We start from the raw sequence: 10,543 nt of genomic DNA on the forward strand, positions 1-10,543 counted from the left end.
GAGGTGAATGGATGAAACCCCTGAGCCGCGTCTGGTTAATAACACTTTCGAGTCCCCACTGCTGTGCTCTGTCATGTTTGTTTGCTAACTGCACAGGTCCAAACATTGGCTGCCCTCGTCCTTGTTGACAGACAACAGGAATGAATACCAAACAGACTAAGCTGGGTACAGGCCCGGACCCTCAAAACTAGACCTGTTTTTGCTTTATTTATTTATAAAATTTGTTTAACAACGGGTCGACTTCTTAGTTCACAGTTTGGATCGTCAGTCTTCACAGCCATTTTTGGAGAAGGACACCTTTTTTTTTAAGTGTGTCCTCCTCTCTTCCAAACACCCCAATTGACCTTGCAATTACCGCCAGAAAATGTCAATTCCACTGCAGCTCCACCTCCCAACCCTTGTTGCCTTTGCAATTAACCAACTGTGGCGAAAAACATACTATTAGCATAACTGAATGTCCCACGTCCACAAAGACCAATTGGAGGTGCCAAACGCAATTTGGAACAGTTATTCAGCACGCGGTCAGCTAATGATGTCGCTAATGACTTTTCAGAGAGTAAACCTCGTCCGTCTCGTCTCCGGGCGGGCGGGCGATTGGGGCGGGGAGGGTTTAATTGTATTAGCCCCCTGCTGATTGGCCAGTGTCTAGCGCCAGGGTCAAGGCTGTGTGACCTGCACGATGCGCCTGAGTAAATGAACCGTGCTTTACGCCATTGAAGGCTCAATAAGAGTCTCTCAAGTCCCTGGTGGAGAGGAGTGAAGGGGGAGAGGGGCGACCATGGGATGATCAAATACCACAGTAAACACCGTTTTGGGGAAGAGACCCTTGAGGAAATGATAGAGGTCCATTCACCTTCCAGTGGGCTGCTTCCTTATCTTGAAATACACGCGTCTTGAGAGGCTACACAGCCGGCAGTTGTGTCGAAACACATTCTGTTGTCGCTGAAGCTGATGGAATTCCACCAGGTAAATGTTTAACCCTTATCTCCAAGACAGGAGGCCAGGAGGAAGACTTGTCCAGTACAGACAAGTTGAGACCTGTAATTATAGAGTGAGAGACAAAGCGCTCCTCTAATAACACCTGTGTCCAGCATCCACACTCCAGGGTGGCATGACCTACTCTCCACAGCCCACACACAAACACCCTCCTTTATCTCTGATGACTGCACCCCCGTTCGCAACCAAAACGAGCCCCATCCCAATCCCCCAAGAAGCAATCCCGAAGGGTCCTGCGCGAAAAACGTTCTCCGTGAGAAGGTATTCACGGAGCACGGACGACAACAAAATGGCAGCCGACACGGGTTCTATGTTTACGCTCGCCTCCTGTGCCTTTCAATCACGAGTCAACATCCGGGCAATTACTCCATCAAGTGGAGAGAGACCCCCCCCCTCCCACACCCTAGCCCTTGTTTTACAAAAACGAGAAAAAAACGAGGGAGGGGGGCTTGACGTCTCTATTCTGGAGAGTGAGCAGAGCGGAAGGGAAAAACACAAACTCTTTTCATGTCACAAATCACCCTGACTGACGTCCAAGGCGGGCGAGGAGTGAAGCCGCTAATCTGTTTCCGCGAGCCTGCCTCGATTAGCAACGGCGTGTTTGAGTGCGGCGGAGGTGCGGGTTTGATGTGTGCGCGCGTGCGCGCCCTGTGTTCCGGCGCCTTTTCGGTTCGGTGCCAGGATATTTGTGGGTCTGTGTGTACAGTTGTGAGTCCTTCTGCTCATCCGCGTGTGCTGTGTTTTCGCTAGACTTACAAACCGAACAGGGACATCGGCTCCCTACATTTACATTTAGTCATTTAGCAGACGCTCTTATCCAGAGCGACTTACAGTAAGTACGGGGACATTTTCCCCAAGGCAAGTAGGGTGAAGTTCCTTGCCCGGGGACACAACGTCATTTGGCCCAGCCAGTAATCGAACCAACAACCTTCTGATTCATAGCCCGACTCCCTAACCGCTCAGCCATCTGACCCCTCGAACAACAGAGTTTGTTTGTGGCATGTTAATATTTGGATCCATGGGGGGGGGGCAAAGTGTTACGCTTGGGCACATGACCACACGCACGTGCACACACACACACACACGTGTGTGCATAGTGTTGTCGACAGAAAGACAGAAGCAGAGAGCCTCAAGCCATCTGCACACACGGGCCCAGTCCAAACACTATCATGTCAAGATTCCCTGTCCGCCTGGAGTCAAGTGAACAGTCCCGTAGCGGAGGGAGGGAGGGACAAGAAGGGGGAGGTGGAGAAGAACAATCTCTGGGCCAGGGGTGGGGAACAGTGAGCCAGGAGCTCGTTTGGGAGTGAGAGGGAGAGAGTCACCCTGGGTGGTGTGGGGCTGTTGAAGGAAGGGAGCGAGACGTGTGTGTGTCCTGCTGGCTGCTGAGAGACTGACGCAGGCTGCTCCTATTTACCTTTTACACAAGGATGTACTTTGCTGCTTACAAGAACGCCTATCTTGTCCTCTCTCACTCACTCACACATGCACACAAACACACGATACACCCGTGCAAACTCATACACACACACAGTGAAGGAGTGACGAAATCTTTTTGGCCTTCAACTGTTGTAAGCTGTGAGCTTTATCCCTCTGAAAACCTTGACTGATAACAGCAACACCGAGAGACATGCCCAGACCCCGACAGTCCAAGGAGAGCCAACGCAGGGATCTGTTTGAACAGCCTTTTAGAATTCTACATACAGAATAAAGCCTCAGAGATTAATTCCGGTATTCGCAGCCCACTGTCGATACGTTACTTGTTGAAATGGAAGTCGGACCTGTTTGTGAAGAGGTCCTCGCTGCACTGTCGCAGGGATGTTCCTCCACTGCATCATGCCCTTCCCGCTCCCTCTATCTCCCCCTGTCTGTCCTCATCAGTCCCCTCCTCCAAATTTCTCCCTCTCTCCCTCCCTCTCTACCTTTGTTCCCCTCCCTCCCTCCTTCCCTCCCTACCTTTGTTCCCCTCCCTCCCTTTCTCCCTCCATCTCTACCTCCCCCTCCCTCCCTCTGTTCCTCCCCCTCCCTCCTCCCCTCCCTCTTTGTCTGTGCAGAGGAGAGTTAGAGTTATGCACTGCTTAGAGGATCGCTAATTAAAATCAATGTAAATGCACCGAATGCTCATCAAAGCGTAATGAGGGCTACTTATGGGTCTGAATTTTAATTAAATGCATCTGTGAAGTGTGGCAAGCGAAGTCATCCACCTATCGCAAGCCAGGCGACTCTAAAATGCAATCTCCAATTCCATCAGTTTGCAAGAACGCAATGTAAACACAGTCATTGTTTTCTATTACGCGAGAACAATCGCAATCCACTATAGCTGTGGCCATTCAGGTAAACAAAACTTGTTACCACGTTTCGTGATTATCTGTATTTACCCATTTTCTGGGAAGTCATTCTACAATCCTTCCATCACTAACCATTCCTGGCTATGCAGCTTCGTTGACCATGCCACAGCAGACTTCAGTGGTTACCATAGCAGCCAGAGGCTGCGTGAGTTCCGAGGAGGCCAAAGAGTAGCGGCCATTTTGTTTTTCCATGTACTCTCTGCGTATTTTCGATTCCCGCAGTATCCCCCAGGATGGGAGGGGAAGGCCCGTGTGTCTGCGTGGGCTCCTTCAGAGTGAACTGATGGGATATTCCAGATGCAGGGCCGATAAGCCCCCCTCTCGGCACGGCCCCAGGTGCGAAGCCTGACGTTCTTTGCGAGGTGCATTGTGCTCCGTCCCCCTCCGTCCCCCACCCCCGATGGTGGGGAGTCATGTGCGGGCAAGATGCTGAAGGAGGGTACTGAGGGCTGTTTCACATTCAAGGTCCTGCATTTCAGGACTTATCAGCATCTGGTTATAAAACACTTCCTTTTGAGGGGGGGGGGGGGGAGGTGGGGGAAAATTCTAAAGAACACTCTGGGAAAAAGAACACCACACTGAAAAGTCTCCCGTCGTCACTGAAGAGGTGCTCCCACTGCTCCGTCTCTCTCCACCTGGGCGGCGTGTGACTTTTGGCAACAGACATGCGAGAGAGAGAGAGACAGAGACAGAGAGAGACAGAGAGAGAGAGAGAGAGAGAGAGAGAGAGAGAGAGAGAGAGACAGAGACAGAGAGAGAGACAGAAAGAGAGACAGAAAGAGAGACAGAGAGACAGAGATAGAGAAAAGACAGAGAGAGACAGGGAGAGAGAGAGAGACTTTCTGCTCCGCGCTCTGGCCCTTTCACCCCCTTCCCATGGTGCATCTCTCTCTCTCCCTCGAGTAACCCGAGCGAATCAAACGCTATCTGGCTGCCCCCGAAGGATCCCGGCGCTGCAGGGCCGAAGAGGCCGCACCGAGGGAGGGGGTGATGAAGCGGGGAGAGAAGGAGAGGGAGATAAAGAGCGACTACAGGAGAGAGGGGGAGAGAAGGAGAGGGAGATAAAGAGCGACTACAGGAGAGAGGGGGAGAGAAGGAGAGGGAGATAAAGAGCGACTACAGGAGAGAGGGGGAGAGAAGGAGAGGGAGATAAAGAGCGACTACAGGAGAGAGGGGGAGAGAAGGAGAGGGAGATAAAGAGCGACTACAGGAGAGAGGGGGAGAGAAGGAGAGGGAGATAAAGAGCGACTACAGGAGAGAGGGGGAGAGAAGGAGAGGGAGATAAAGAGCGACTACAGGAGAGAGGGGGAGAGAAGGAGAGGGAGATAAAGAGCGACTACAGGAGAGAGGGGGAGAGAAGGAGAGGGAGATAAAGAGCGACTACAGGAGAGAGGGGGAGAGAAGGAGAGGGACATAGAGAGCGACTACAGGAGAGAGGGGGAGAGAAGGAGGGGGACATAGAGAGCGACTACAGGAGAGAGGGGGAGAGAAGGAGAGGGACATAGAGAGCGACTACAGGAGAGAGGGGGAGAGAAGGAGAGGGAGATAAAGAGCGACTACAGGAGAGAGGGGGAGAGAAGGAGAGGGAGATAAAGAGCGACTACAGGAGAGAGGGGGAGAGAAGGAGGGGGACATAAAGAGCGACTACAGGAGAGAGGGGGAGAGAAGGAGAGGGAGATAAAGAGCGACTACAGGAGAGAGGGGGAGAGAAGGAGAGGGAGATAAAGAGCGACTACAGGAGAGAGGGGGAGGGAAGGAGGGGGACATAAAGAGCGACTACAGGAGAGAGGGGGAGAGAGGGGGCTTAGAGAGGGGGGAAGAGATAAAAGCCAAGCAGACATGAGAAGACCTGGACACTGTCTGTTTCATCTTATCTTGACTAGAAAGGAAGCAAGAGAAAGAGAGAGAGAGAGAGAGAGAGAGAGAGAGAGAGAGAGAGAGAGAGAGAGAGAGAGAGAGAGAGAGAGAGAGAGATGGAATGATGAAAACAGTCAGGGACTCTCCTTCTCTACTGTGATTGGGAACCACCAACCCCTCATCTCTGTCTCTGTGCTGTGATGTGCTCAAAGTCACTGTGTCACCCTCACGGAGGGAGACCGTGCACGGGGAGACACATGCCTCTAAATCCTAGATTTAGCAGGGACGGGGTCTGATCATAAGCCATTAATACAGAGACCCTGTCTTACTGTGTCTCTCTTGCCTGGTACAGTGGTCTGATCCAATCCAGCGAGGGAGCACTGCTAACTCAATGGATGACAAATCAAGGTTCCAACCAATCGATATGCTGAGAGTCTAGGTTAGATCTCTGTGGGTCTCTGGGAAGCCTTCGTTTCGTTGGTTGGGGGGGGGGGGGGGGGGGTTAATAAAGAAGCTGGTCAGAACCACTGACTACATCTTCAGGGAAAAAATTGCACTAATGTAATCGAAGAAAGAAAGAAAGAAAGAAAGAGAGGAGGGTAGCGTGTCATTTCCAGATCTCCTCAGAGGTGAGGCGTTACAGTGACAGCAGGCCAGCTGATTAACACCGCGTCCCGTCCTCACCCCTTAATTACGTTCTTCTCCACCGCGGTCTCCTGTCACTGGGAGGCAGACGGGCAGAGAGAGGGGACATGATGGGAACCAGGAAATGAAAGAAAAAAACTGAGACTCTCCCGTCTGAAGTGTGCAGCGGCTGATAGCGTGTGGCAGGTTTGGTCGCGATGCCGAAGCGGTACTGGGAGGCAGCGGAGCCACCGTTAGATGCAATTAAAAATGCAATATGTTATGCTTTTAGAGGATGAGGGATAATGGCTTTGTCTCTGCAGGTGAGGGACGGGGACGGGGGGGGAGGGAGGGAGGGAGGGAGGGAGGGAGGGAGGAGAAGGGTGGGTGGAGGAGCTACTTGCTGTCACCCGTCAACATTTTGATCTATTGGCTCGCCGCGACGCAGGCCAACAATAGCGGCGTGCCGGTCTCCGGGGGCGACCTGGGGTACGCTCGTCTGATAGGACGCCGTTGGGGATCAGGAGGAAAGAGACGCCAAAGCCACCGTCATCCATAACAGCTTCTGTTCTTCACTGATGATATGATTGATTTGCTGTTTTGAGGAATGGTTTTAGGCAGTTGAAGGTGGTGGTTATATTTGTTTTCTTCCTTTACCCCATGTTCTCTGATTTATCTCTCTCTCTCTGGATAAATAATGTGAGGAAGAGGAAGAGAGAGATAAGGAGAGAATGCAAGCGAGAGGGAGACAGATACAAAGAGACGGAGAAAGAGAAATAAGAAATTATTTGTTCTGACTAAAACCGTGTTTACCACTATTTAGCTCGTAGTCTCTTCCTTTCCCTGTCACCTTTTTTCTCTCTCATAAATGAATTATTCTACGTTGAATGTATTCAATGTATATATTCCCACTGGCATAATCGTGAATTATTTAAAAGCCAGAATGTTTTTATATCTAACACTATATTTACAATTCAAAAAAGCCTCATTGAAGAGCCCCGACAGCAATTTAGCAAAAGATTTGTGTGAATTGATTTTAAAATATTTGGGGAGAAAACAAGTCAAATGGTTTTGCTGTCAATCAGCAGGATATTTTTAATGAAGCATAATAAAAGGGGAATGAAGACATTCCTGATACCAAAATCCACATCATAATCTGCTTTAATACTGACCACAGCCTACAAAACTAGATACTTTGACTTTGATAGATTGAGATTCTGAATTTTTTATTCTTTTTTTTAAGTTATAAAAAAAAGTCACAATTCTACTAAACAATTCTTTTAACTGCTAAATCATACCAGATGGGTGGGGTTGGCTTTCGTTTTTCAGGACCTGCCAAGCATTCAAGCATAATTAAAACGGCACTTCAAAAGGTGGGTTTTGAACAGGAAACCCCCCAGGCCCGCTCTGATTCCTCAGAGGACACGGTCGTCCGCTTGTGCCATCTCTCTCCGTCACCCCGCTCCAGCACGGGTCACTGGCACCGGGAGACTGCTCCGGGTGCCAACATTAGCCCGGCAAACAAACAGTGGGTGCCATGTGTTCCATGGCGTGATTCATCCTGACATAGGCATCCAGGGGCCTCACAGCCAGGGCACGACTGGTGAGTCATAGCTGGGGGAGACAGACAGGAAGGGAGTCAGACAGACAGGAAGGGAGACAGACAGACAGGAAGGGAGACAGACAGGCAGGAAGGAAGGTAGACAGGAAGTGAGACAGACAGACAGGCAGGAAGGGAGACAGGAATGGAGACAGACAGACAGGAAGGGAGACAGACAGGCAGGAAGGGAGACAGACAGGCAGGCAGGCAGGAAGACAGGGAGACTGACAGGCGTCAACGCCAACCGGAAGGCAGACAGGAAGAGAAGGGCAGGGAGACAGACAGGCAGGGACTGGCAGGGAGACAGACAGGCAGACACTGGCAGGGAGACATGCAGGGAGGGAGGTGGAAAGAAGCTGAAAGGCACGTGGACAGACAGACAGCTAATGTGGAAGGAGAAAGATGATGACTCATGGTACCAGGACGTTGTGATAAAAAGATGAACCAACTGTCACTCGTCCTTTCCGACAGAAGAACATGGACAGCGGTTAGAGCCCACCCTTGCCCACCAGGCCCAGTTAACTGCGAGCCCTGGGAGCGACTCTCTATAAACCAATTAGAGTTGGACAAGGTCGCAGACTTCCAGGGAGAGAGATAAAAAAAGGGGTCCGTGTTCTAATTCTGACCATTACACTTTTCACTCAGCTCTTGGATTGAACGCAGTGATAAGATGACGACAGTCTTCACTCTGTTTTACTTATCTGAGAGTTCTTCTGTGTGTGTGTGTGTGTGTGCCAGAGAGAGAGGGAGAGAGAGAAAGAGAGAGAGCGAGAGAGAAAATCAAATGTGAATGATCGCAATTATTGAAAGACCAATGCATCAATTCACAAAGCAGTGTTATCTTACAGGGCTGTGCCACAGAAAAAAACACAAGTTTGTGAATGTATATATTTGCTGATCGGCAGCATAGAAGACAAGAGACTTGAAAGAAGTGAAATAAGTGGGTACTTTCAACACTATGTTAACCAAACGTCCTTGTACTGTATGTTCTGCTCCATTCAATGATGTCTACTTTTATCACAAACAACCTTATCCCCCCATTCCACTCATATATAATTTTTTTCAATCCGGCAATAGCTGGCTTACACAACCTTTTATGTACAGCAACGCAATCTTTGAATTTTCTCTGCAACTCAGACAAACCCATACTATTGAGGTATCGTAATATAGGGATTTTGTTGGCTCGAGTTCTCAGAAAAACATCATTTTCCTATTGAGACAGTGTACTGGGCCTATTAGGTGTCATTAAAGGATTGTATAGATTTGTGTGTTTAAATTCAGCAAGGCGTCCTCCTGCTGTCGTTGCTGCCCAGAGAGAGAGACAGAAGTGATAGAGAGGGGGCCGAGCGACTTAGAGAGAGAGAAGAGAGAGAGAGAGAGACACAAACCAGGGAGGACATCCATTTCATCCGTTCCCTGAATGGATCAACATCACTGAAATCCCTGGAATGTCTAACAAGACACATGGCCTTTAAACGAGGAACCATTCTTTATTCACGCCGGTGAAAACAACAAGAGCTTTCCTCTGCTTATTGCACAAGCTGATGAACAAGTAGGCCTTCGGCTCGGTCTTCCTCACTGAATGTTCACACACGTTTACACTTTCTCACTCATTTCAGCAAACGTGTCCCCCCCAAAAAGAAAAACAAAGTTCCACGCCACAAAGTGCAGACTGCGACGAGACAGCATTCGAACCGCAGATGCAGGGGAACGTACATGCTGTAGGGTTCTCCTGTTTTCCCGTTCTCCCCCTCGATGACGACGAAAATGATGTTCTGGAAGTTTCTCCACACTGAAGTTTACCTCGACATGTCGGAGAAACAATGACTACAAAATATGTGGGTGAAGCAGTGCAGCTGGGTTAATGAAGCCGTCAGGGTTTTAACATGAGGTAGCGCATGTCAGGCGGAGCAGTTGGCGTCTCCATTGGTCCGGAGCTTCACAGAGGTTCAGGTCTGATAATGAGAAAGGAGATTACGAGGCCTATCTCTCTCCGTGGAGGGACACGTCGGCAGCGCTCGGGTCAGGTGTAATTTGCCAGTGCACAGGCTCACCGCCGGCTCAATTAGGACACCGCTACTGGGCTCTGTATCACCACACCTTCACACTCTCTCTCTCTTTCCACTCTCTCTTTCCACTCTCTCCCTATTTCTCCTTGTCTTCCCTTTTCCTCCCATACCCCCTATTTCTGTCCTTCTCTCCCACCTCCCCCCCACACTCCTGTCTTGAGGCCGGTCTACAGCCAAGTCAGAGTCTACACTCAATTAATGCTGGCACCCTGTCTTCATAGCTGAGGCCCCACACAGCCTCATCAGCCGCTAATAGAGGGGAAGGGAGGGGGGGGGTGAGGGTTAGGCCGTGTGGGGGGGTTACGGTCAGCCTGTCTGGCAGGGTGGGGAGATGGGAGGCACTGGTAGTCTTTGTGCTTGTTAGAGGGGGTGTCGTATGTCGATATAAACTGCTCTCTCTCTCTTTGCTCAGGAATTCTTCTGATCTTCTGAGCACGAGCGCAGCGTGTGGAACTTGGATGTCTGACTGCTTCTTTGGTGCTTAGGGTCACGATTTTGGACAGGATTAGGTGGATCTATGTAGCTACGAGGTGGCAATTTGTATCCAGTGGGCCACGTATGGATTCGTAAAAACATGCTATATATTTCTGCTATACAAGGGTGGATTTTGTAAGTCGTCATCGGAACACATCCATCTCGCTCTCATCTCTCGTGTGTGGCGAGGAGATTGTGTATTCCTGCACCCTTTTTCCTCCCAATGAAAGCAGGGACAACAAAATGAATGTACATGGAGGAAATCAATTAAACAGAACCACTGGACCATGGAGGAAACTTAATGCACGGCACGCTGCATGGTCCAAGATGTATTCTCTCTGACCGTAGTAAATAGAAACACTGAAACAATCTCCTCTCAAATCAATGCCTAATTTGCCTCGCTACTGCTGATAAAAAAAAAAAAAAACTGCTGCTTCAAGGTTATTACCTGTATGTTGGGAAGAAGGACCTGACATATTTGGGAGTTTTGTATTTAAAAACCTATTAGATCTGCATTCTTTCTTTGTGTACTGACCCGGGATTCGGGTTGAATGTAGACAATCTTGCAATGGTTG

This window comes from Hypomesus transpacificus, chromosome 21 (genome assembly GCF_021917145.1).
Source record: "Hypomesus transpacificus isolate Combined female chromosome 21, fHypTra1, whole genome shotgun sequence".
Taxonomy (NCBI): domain Eukaryota; kingdom Metazoa; phylum Chordata; class Actinopteri; order Osmeriformes; family Osmeridae; genus Hypomesus; species Hypomesus transpacificus.